This window comes from Carcharhinus amblyrhynchos, chromosome 24 (assembly GCF_965287045.1).
Source record: "Carcharhinus amblyrhynchos chromosome 24, sCarAmb.v2.hapA, whole genome shotgun sequence".
NCBI lineage: Eukaryota > Metazoa > Chordata > Chondrichthyes > Carcharhiniformes > Carcharhinidae > Carcharhinus > Carcharhinus amblyrhynchos.
Window position 1 is genome coordinate 8755205 of NC_137347.1, and position 10690 is coordinate 8765894.

The window sequence follows — 10690 nt, forward strand, 5'->3', positions numbered from 1 at the left end:
GGGAAATAAGAGACAGAAAGACAGCAGTAGCGGGGGGAAGTTTGCAGTGGGGACCCCTCAGAGCCGGGATTGGAACCACTGGTCCTTTGATCGTACATTTAGAGTGTGTAATGGGACTGCCTTCTTTATCATTAGGATCTGAGTAGTAAGCCCAAATTTCTATTGGCTTTCTCTCCAAGGAGATAAAGGGACTACAGTTTCCCCTTCTGGCTTGTCTCAATCCTGTATAATCTTGAAGGTGGAACTTTTTAGATGAACGTGCTTTCCTTCTGTTGCTGTATATCCACAATGTCTCTTTGGGTTTCAGCACTGGTGACTCGCGTGCTCTACATTGAAACTGCAATCCAGGTTGCTTCTCTGCTCTTCCTCACGCTATTTTACCCTCTCGTGGTCGGTCTTGGTGATATTGGTTTGAGTTTTAGAGATACAAGCTGTGTTACTAATCACCTGCCCTTTGGTAACTCTGATGGTGAGGAATCATTTTGTAGGGAGGGAGGTTCAATAGCACAGAAAGGCTAGTGTAAGGTTTCTTTTTCTTCAATACAGCATTGACGGTTCGTACCCCTTTACTCAACTTTTCCATCCACTTGAGGTTAGCCGAGGGAAGTAGTGACCTGAACAAAGCAACGTTTGTTTGTGTGATAGTGGAATAATTCGTTAGCAAAATGCAGCCATTGTGGATACTGTGATATCCAGGATGTTGCGTGTGGCTTAAATTCTCTTGAGAGATTGGGTGATTGCTTTTTCTGTGACACTAGCAATCTGTTCAATTCACAGAGTAATAACCAATGAGAATCTGGAGGGTTTCCCCCTCAAATTCAAATAACTCCATCCCCAGGCAACCTCACGGCCTTGATGGAAAAGAAGGTAATTGTTATCCTTTATATTCTTTATCTTAAGTTTATTTGTTAGTGTCACAAGTAGGCTTACATTAACACTGCAATGAAGTCACTCTGAAAATCCCCTTTTGGCGCCTGTTCTTGGCTGTTTATGGTACAAGTGAGACGCTTAGAAATCATTTCTCCTATGGAGTGAGTAAGGCCTCACCACAAGGCTGATTGCTGTGGTCTCACATGAACTTTGCTATTTCGCGATGACCTTCATGAAGCTTTGGAAGATTATCTGTGTGACTATATTCTCATTGAAGACTGGTAAGTCCTCAGTACTGTAAGGTTCCTGTGCTGTTCAAAGTGGTGAAGTAGCATCAGATTATTGGAGATGTATGTACAGTTTTGCCATCTTTCCAGTTATTATTCTCAGATTTTGAGACATTCTTCATCTCACTGCTGCCAGGGATGGTGGTCCTGGCAGATACGCTAGGGGCATTTAAAGGGCTCTTAGATAAGTGCATTAATATGCAAGGAATAGAGGGATATGGACAAAGGCAGGCAGAAGGGATTGGTTTAATTTGGCAATATGTTTGGCACAACATCGTGGGCTGAAGGGCCTCTTTCTGTTCTATACTGTTCTATATTCTATTACTGGGCTTGTTCTGTTTTCATGCAACATTTTTGCACTAGCTGGTAACTGCTGAATTATTAAGGATGTATGTGCTTCAACCTCTTTCATGAAGTGTAAATCCTTTTGTTTGGTACCTTTTAATGATATTCTTGACAACATATCTGCTGTCATTTCATACCTTCTTTGAACATCCTCTACTTTGGACTCGTAACTCATCAGTCTGAATTTGAGCTTCTGGATTCCAGGTGGCATCTTCTCAATTTCTTTCATGTCCAGAAGGGTAATAAGTGGCTTACGGTCTGTTTTGATTTTGAAACGCAATCCCACAACACAGTCTGAAAATGTTTTGCATGGGCAAGTTACTGCAAATGCTTCTTTTTCTGTCTTGACCTGTCAGTGTTCTGTTGTCAGTGACCTAGAGGCATCATGGACTGGTCTATACTTGTCATCTCTCTGTACTTTTGTTTCCCCCCACCAAGACCTGTGGACAATGCATCTGCTGCTGCTGTGGTCGTTAATTCTGAATTGCAATATGCCAAGATCTCAAAGGAGATTAAATGTCGCTTAATCCTTTTAAAAACATTTGGCTGGTCCACATTTCAGCACCACTATTGACCCTGTCTCAACAGTTGTCTCAGGGGCTCTTTGACTGCTACTAAACTTGGCAGGATCTTGCCAACTTGGTTGACCATCCCAAGGCATCAGTGACACTCAATTATGTTCCTATTCTGTGGAAATTCCATGATTATTTTTGTTTTTTGTGGATCGATCAACAAAAATTTCCAGAATTAGTCCCTGGAGCAGCGGGGAGAGCATTACCAATAGCGGGCAGAACATTAAGCAACAGGACTTAGTCCCTGGAGCAGCGGGGAGAACGTTAACACATTCTACTGGTTTGTACTATATGACCAAGTAGCCTGACCATAGGTTTGGGATACTCACATTTTTCACTGAACGTTAGGCCTGTATCATGTAAGATTTTTGGGACTGCTCTGACACTGAGATCAAGCTATTCTCTCGTGGAGTCATGTGTATGACATCTGTATGGCATATTACTCCTTCCACACCTTCTTGAGTGTGGGACATTGTTCTCTGGAAATTTTCTGGAGCAGACACTCAAGGGTGAGCTAGTGAAACAATAATGACTGAACAACATTATAAAATATAGTCAACAATCTGGGTTCTTTGTCCAGAAGCAATTGCCAAAATCCACTCTTTGCAACCTATTTGGTAAATAAAGCACTCTTGGCTGGTTTGACAAGGCTGTCATCCATTGAGTCCATTGGGTGGATCTCACATTCCACTGGTTTAGTTGAGTTAAATGCAGATTCTTCTCAAGCCGTTTGGTTTTGGAACTCTGACCATTCCTGAACACCATTCTGTTGGCAAGGTGACCAGTGAGATAATGCCTTGCTGTTGCATCTTTTCAGTTGCATCCTTGACTTTGTCAAAACATTGTTAAGGGGCCGTTCTCAGTATGAGGAAGAAAACTGGTTTAGCATCCCCCCATGGTGTGATATGCTACTCAGTCTTTAACTTCCCTTGGCCTGCAAATTTTGAAATGTATTGCTGTAATTCTCATCAGTAACTTCATCCACTTTATAGATTAATTTCACTTTTAGATGTGCCGTTTCCACTCAGCAGCAAGCACTCTTGATTTTGAATGACATTGAGAGGTTTGAGAATTTCTCAAGCTTTAGATTTCAACTTTGCCTTGAGTTGACCTTTGACTTTTAAAGTTGCCCCATCAGGAACTTCTGATTTGATAGATATGGGATTGCAATCTGACCTGTCTGAGCTATTTGACTTCATCTCATAAAACAGATATCCCTGCTCCCGCGTTTAGCTTTTGAAACTCTTTGGGGTGTCCATTCACTTCCAGTTCAATACTCCATGATTTGTTTTCAATTTCATTTACCTTTCCAATGAAGGTTGATTCCTTTGTGGTTCTACTTTTTTATACGCGGCTCTGTGTTACATTTTTCTCCCATTTTTTGCATGTTGTCAGTGTTTTTGAGCAACAAGCAGTTTTGAAATAAACTGATTTGTATAGAATCCCTACAGTGCAGAAGGAGGCCATTTGGCCCATCAAGTCTGTACTGACTACAATCCCACCCAGACCCTATCTCCATAACCCCATGTATTTAACCCTAGCTAGCCCCCTTGACACTAAGGTGCAATTTAGCATGGCCAATCAACCTAACTTGCACATCATTGTATTTTACAACTGTTCCACAATAAATGTGCCATCTGAGATGTGTGCCCATGTATTATTACTTATAGGTTCTTAGTGTTGCATATTTATATAATCTGTCATCTAAACTTAGATGGATGCATTCGGTTTTTATCATATAAGGGACCTCTTGTAATTAGCTTCGTCTCAATCCAAAGACATCTCAGAGAAAGTACATATGTACAATCTTGAGTTTAGTTTTTCCACTAAGAAATGTGTAGTCTCTATAGCAAGACGTCTGACAACACCAGGTTTAAGTCTGTTTTCTTGCATCTCTGTAAAAACTTGATGTCTGTGTCGATATGCGCAATCTTCTTGGAGATCCTGTCCACTTAGATCTGGCAGTTTGCGGTGGCGATAGTAGTCATGATGTGGAGATGCCGGCGTTGGACTGGGGTATTAAACCTGGTGTTGTCAGACTTCTTACTGTGTTTACCCCAGTCCAACACCGGCATCTCCACATCATGACTACCACAGTCTCTGTAGCAGCAGCCTCATATTTCAACTGTTTTTCTTTTGCTATGCGTAACTTTAGGTGCTCCTCTCCCCTAAAAGAATTAGCTTGCGTTGGCCCTGCAAATCTATTTTTGCACAATTATAGGACTCTGCTCTCACTGCTGAATAATCTTCTCACTTTTATAGTTCATTCCCACCACATCAAAGATATTTCAAGATGACTGTTGGCACACTTTTCCCCATCTGATGGGCTTAGGTTTTGGCATGCTTTCTCTCTTATTGCCTATAAACTGAGTGGTCTCACTCAATCATCTCTAGTGGACCTCTCCTTCCCTGCAATTCTGTTTCCTGAATTAATTTTGCCTCACAATCTGCATTGCCTTCACTGGTATTGAATCATCTGTTGACTAAGAGATCTGATGATGTTTCTCTCGGATTCTGGCTATGAGCTTGTCTCAAATTAACTCATCCTTTAAGACTCTGTGACCACATTTCCCTGCCAGCCTGTAAGGATTGTTGATGAGCAAATCCAAGCTTTTGCCTGATCCTTACTTTCTTTTATTAAATACCAATGCATGCTGAAAGCTTGCAGGATATTGCAGTTTCACCAACCCCCTGCCTTGCTACCACATTGTCAGAGATGGATCCCACTGCATCAATTAGTGTGCTGACTTGATCTTTTAAAAAAAATCTTTTTATGTGTAATCCTGAACCTTTTTCTTCAGTTGTCTTAACTCTGGGCCTGTTGTGAGCCACCTGCGCTTTGAAATGGTTCTGGGAGTGGACTACCACCTTACTACTGCTTCTGTCTGTCCAAAAACATTCCCAAAGGTCTCCACCAGGCTTGACACTGTATATTACTAAAATATCACCTTTATATGACCTAATATCAAGCCTGCCTACAGGCCTTTCTATTTTGATTTCAATTTACTCCATGGTTTAGTTGATGACTAATCTCCGACTCGTGATCCATTAGCTCAAAGGTTCCCTTGAGAAATGTCCTCTCTATATCACTGACCTCTTCTATTTGTCATCCACCCCCATCCACTCGTTTCCCGGTGGTTCCACTTTGCTTGCATTACCCTCCTGCTCATTGCAAGCTTTCAATCTGATTATCAGTCTAATAGCTACAACCCTTTGACCTTCTTTATTCATCAGCACTCTTGGGGCCATCCATCTTTGCAAACCTCCCGTGCAACTCTCAAATCATCGTCTACCTCAAAGCTATTTTCCTCTATCAAGCCACCACCTCCACAACTCTTAACTCTGCAGAGAACGAAATGATGTCCAGCTGAGCGTGTTGCTCCCATGTTTCGGGGGCTCTGTCAGTGTTTATCTGATCCCCTTGCAAGGTTATAAAGGCAGATCTGTTCTTCATCTGCAACATCTACTTCCCTTGCATTTGACTATCTTACAACGGTCAAAGTTCATCTGAACCTACCTCTCTTTTTCCTCATGATGTGGAGATGCCGGCGTTGGATTGGGTAAACACAGTAAGAAGTCTCACTTAATCCGGTGTTGTGAGACTTCTTACTCTCTTTTTCCTCCACAGTGTATGATTGTTGTGTTAAACGAAGACACGTTCATCTAAAGGATCCAATAATAACTACCTCAAAAGTGAGGTGCCTCTTTTCACCTCCCCCTGTCCTTTCCTCTTTTAACGATCTTCAGAAATTTACAATATAAGTTAGGCATTACCTAATTCTTCATCTTCCCATCTACTGCAACTAAGGTAACTTCCTGTACTGTGGGCTTCAGTTCTCCACTACTCTGGAAAGAAATGGCCATATAGCCTCCTCAAATGATAAGGCAATGGTCTAGTGATATTATCGCTAGACTGTCAATCCAGAAGCTCCTCTAATGTTCTGGGGACCCAGGTTCGAATCCCACCACGGCAGATGGTGTAATTTGAATTCAATAAAATATGTCTGGAATTAAGAATCTACTGATGACCATGTCGATTGTCGGTAAAACCCAACTGGTTCACTAATGTCCTTTAGGGAACGGAATCTGCCGTCCTAATCTGGTCAGGCCTACATGTGACTCCAGAGCCACAGCAACGTAGTTGACTCTCAACTGCCCTCTGGCCACTGGGGATGGGCAATCAATGCTCGCCAGACAGCAATGCCCATTTCCCACAAATGAATTTGTAAAAATACACGCTCTCTACCTTATCGTAGCTCAGACGATGAATAGTGGTCAGCTCGGCAAAGTGTGAAGGCACCAAACATTACTCTTGAAACAGCATCCAGGCAAAAGCCAGCAACTTGAGGAAGCATGAGGAGAAAAGGGACTAAAGATGAGAGAGTGAGGTACTGACTAGGAGCAAAATCTTCAGCTTTTATGTTATCAGTTCTATACTACACCACCATCGCTGCTCCCAAACTATCCCTGACACTCACCGGACAGGCAAAATCAGGGCCAATTTCACCGCTTGCTCTCAAATGGATTCTTTGTAGTCAGTGCCAGCAGGTGATCTTATTCGCCAAATGTAAGATTTCCTTCTTCCTCACTGACTTTAATGAATTATGATAATAAAAATAAATGGGTTATCGAATGCAACATAAACGATGGAATATTCATGGTTGCCTTGTCAGACTGAAATTATTTTCTCCCCCAGCAGCTGCCTTCCTGTCACTTTGTGTCTAACATTATGACTTGGCCTGATAACATAATGCTTCAGCTGAAACATTATTCAAAATCGCCTGTCTGCAGTTTGAGAAAGCCCATGACAGGACGCATTTTCCCTTGTCTCAGGTATTGTAATGTGCTTCTTATTACAGACAGATGGCTAGGTGTTTGGGAAAATTATATAGTGTGTACCTTCACCGCAGCAAGGTGGGTGACAGAAGAGGGTGATGAAATGTCTTCAGGCCTTACCTTGCTTATTTTAAAGCTCCGGTAATTCTGCACAAGGGAGAACTGAGGAGAGGGGGATGGATGTTTTGCGCTATATTTACCCGCCGTTGTCTTTCATTTGATCACTAGCTGTTATCTGCCTTTACTTAAAACCCCAGCTTTATTTTTCAGAGCATTTTTTGCACTGATTTCTGCTCCATGAACCTCGATTGCGTCACAAGAATGTCAAGGAAATCATAACCCTTGCACCAATTGAGATCAAAATTGTGCATGAAGTGTCTAATTTCCTGATAGGTGTGTCAAAGTGGAAATTATAGCTGAAGAGGCAGATAGATATCGCACTTGCGGTGATCAGGATCAAAGGGGAGAAAGGAGGATTAGGCTATTGAGTTGGGCAATCAGCCATGATCATGATAAATGGTGGAGCAGGCTCAAAGGGCTGAATGGCCTCTTCCTGCTTCTGTTTGGTCAATGGCATGGGAATTGAGAAAGAGACATTGCAACTGGTTCTACCGGGTTATGTTCTTCTGAGGCAGTCTTACTCTTAATGTTTTTTTTAATTCATTCATGGGATGTGGGCATCGCTGGCTGGGATGTTCCCCATCCCCTAATTGCCCTTGAACCCCCCCTGAGTGGCTTGCTTGGCCATTTCAGAAGGCATTTTAAGAGTCAACCACATTGCTATGGTTCTGGTGCCACATGTAGGCTAGACCAGGTAAGGATGGCAGATTTCCATCCCACATTAGAGAACCAGATGGGTTTTTCCCAACAATCGATAATAATTACTTGATCATGATTAGACTTTTAATTTCAGATTTTTATTGAATTCAGGAATACTGAATTCAATTAAAATCATTTAAAAATAAATAATGTTAAAAAATCATTTAAAAATTTTCGATAAAAGTCATAAAAAATAAAAATCAGGAGCATTATCCAGGGTCTCTGAATTACTAGTCCCAGAGTAATACCACTACACCACTGACTCAGGATACTGATATGCAGAGCACCTAAAGTAGAAAGGTGCTCCGATCTCTAGCGCGGATAAATAAATCCGTCTGTAATTCACATGATCAATAAAATTAAATGATCCTTGAATTTTGGTGTCAGAGGGACCAGTAAGGTAAATATCTGGGGTTAAGAGAATAGAGCCAAGGTGGGATTGTTGCTGGTGCAGACTTGATGGGCTGAGTGGTCTGCTTCTGCACTGTGGGGATTCTGCAAAGCAATAACTGAACGGTTCTCATCATCTTGTAGTGTGATAGTATAATCAGGTTGAAGCAGAAGGACTGAGAAGAAACCATTTCAGTGCTCATTGGAATTGTGTTCCCTTATATACTCTGTCCCCTTAACCCCACATATTTACCCTACTGGTCCATCTGGCACTAAAGGGCAATTTAGCATGGTCAATCCACCTAACCCGCACCTCTTTTAGGGTGTGGGAAGAAACTGATCCTTGACACTGTGAAGCAGCAGTCCTAACCACTGTGCCACCAAAATTCAAGGATCGTTTAATTTTATTTACCATGTGAATTATAGGTGGATTTATTTATCCGCGCTGGAGATCGGAGCATCTTTCTACTTTAGGATAGGACCTGGGTGGGATTGTTGGTGCAGGCTTGATGGGCTGAATGGCCTGCTTCTGCACTGTAGCGATTCTGTAAAGCAATAACTGAACAGTTCTCATCTTCTTGCAGTGTGGTAGTATAATCAGATTGAAGCAGAAGGACCCAGAAGAAACCATTTCAGGGCTCATTGGAACTGTCCCTGGTGTGGAATTTTTTTTTTAAAAGATGAACAGGTCAGAAAGACCAGTTGAAATTCAATTGCCAATACTTGTCTGGCAAGCTGCTCATTTAGATATGGATAGAAATGGATTCTATCCATAGATTTTTATTTCAATTATATGCTGCTATGATCGTGGGTGTTCATAAAACAGGAGTCAGATGGGAAAAGTCACTTGAAAAGAATATTTTTATCCTCTTGCTAATTTTAAATAAAGTATTTCTTAAACAGAATTAGCACACAGATGATCAGTTGTGACATTGCTGAATGGTGGGGGTATTCTTGATGGGCCAAATGGCCTACAGCTCCTTATGTTTCTTATTTCTTATATTTCATGCGTCCTTATCACAAGAGGAAGCTTTTTTTTATTACTCAAGCATTGTTATGATCTGCAGTGGATTACCTGAAATGATGGTGGAAGCATACTCAGTCATACCTTTGAAAAGAGAATGTGGGAAATTATTTGAAAGGGGGAATGTTTGCAGGATTACGGAGGAAAAACAAGGAAATGGAACTCATTGCACTGAGTGTGCAGTGGGGATGAGTTTCAAATTTTTATTAATTTAAATTTTTTTTTCTCTCTCAAGTTTCCAGATGTAAATGTGTATAAATCTATGTGCCTGTGCCTTTTGGAAAAAATGGAGGTGAACAGAATTGTATTAGAGAATGAGAAGGACTGAAAGGCTTTGTAATTTGTGGTGAGTAATACACATGCTCAATAACTAGGTGTTCTTGTCTCTTTTTTCCATATGAGGAAAGGTCTGTATTTTGTTGCCAATATCGATTGTCTAATTGACCCTGATGAAGGCTAGTTGGTCCCTAAGACCATAGCAGTTGCTTGTACCCTCACAGTGGAGACTCAACCCACCAGAGTACTTTGGGCCAGGACCCTTTTGGTTGGGTGGAAATCGAGCAGCGCCTGGTTTAACAAGTAGATCTCACTCCGACTTGTCGCGTATTTGGAATTAATGAAAGATATAGAGCTACTGGTGGAGGTGCCGCATTGAGAATATGTCTGTGCCATCTACAGCGTTTAAACAATTAAACACAGCAGCACAAGTATGAATTATTGCCTTCAGGAGTTGGGGCTGGGAATGGATCCAGGCTTGAAGTGGGCCAAAGTTTGGAACATTATGGTTTTGTTCTACGTATCGCAGGGCCATTGCTACTTCAACTTTGCTTGGTTATGTTTTTTTTCTCATTTACTTCCAATAAATGTACAAATGTATCGATGACTACTATGTAAGTTTCCCACTATCACATTTAGTTCTAGTGATGGTTAGAAATGGATCAACCGTGTTTCCAACGAATAAAAGCAAACTTATTTTGACATTTATTTGGTATTTATTAACTGTGTGTCAAAGCTGGAATTTGCTTTGAATATTAATAAAGAAAACTAGTCGGAAGAAATGATACTGGTATTAGTTTCTGTGTGTGTGCTTTCTGTTTGAAAAGAACCTGAAGGTACTTATTAATGTTCATGGTAATTAGCATTCCCTTGATACAAAAGGTGCAAAACACTGTGTACAACTCAAATGTGCTAATTATTCATTAATTACTGTCATGTAAGGTGGCATGGTGGTACATTGGTTAGCACTGCTGCCTTACAGTGTCAGGAACTGGGTTCGATTCCCAGTTTGGTTCACTGTCTGTGCAGAGTTTGCACATTCTCCCCATCTCTTCGTGGAGTCTGCACATTCTTCCCGTGTCTGCATGGATTTCCTCCGGGTGCTCCGGTTTCCTCCCACAGTCCGAAAGATGTGCTGGTTAGGTGCATTGGCTGTGCTAAATTCTCCCTCAGTGTACCCAAACAGAAGAGTGGTGACTAGGGGATTTTCATAGTAACTTCACTGCAGTGTTTCACAGTAACTCCATTGCAATGTTAATGCAAGCCTACTT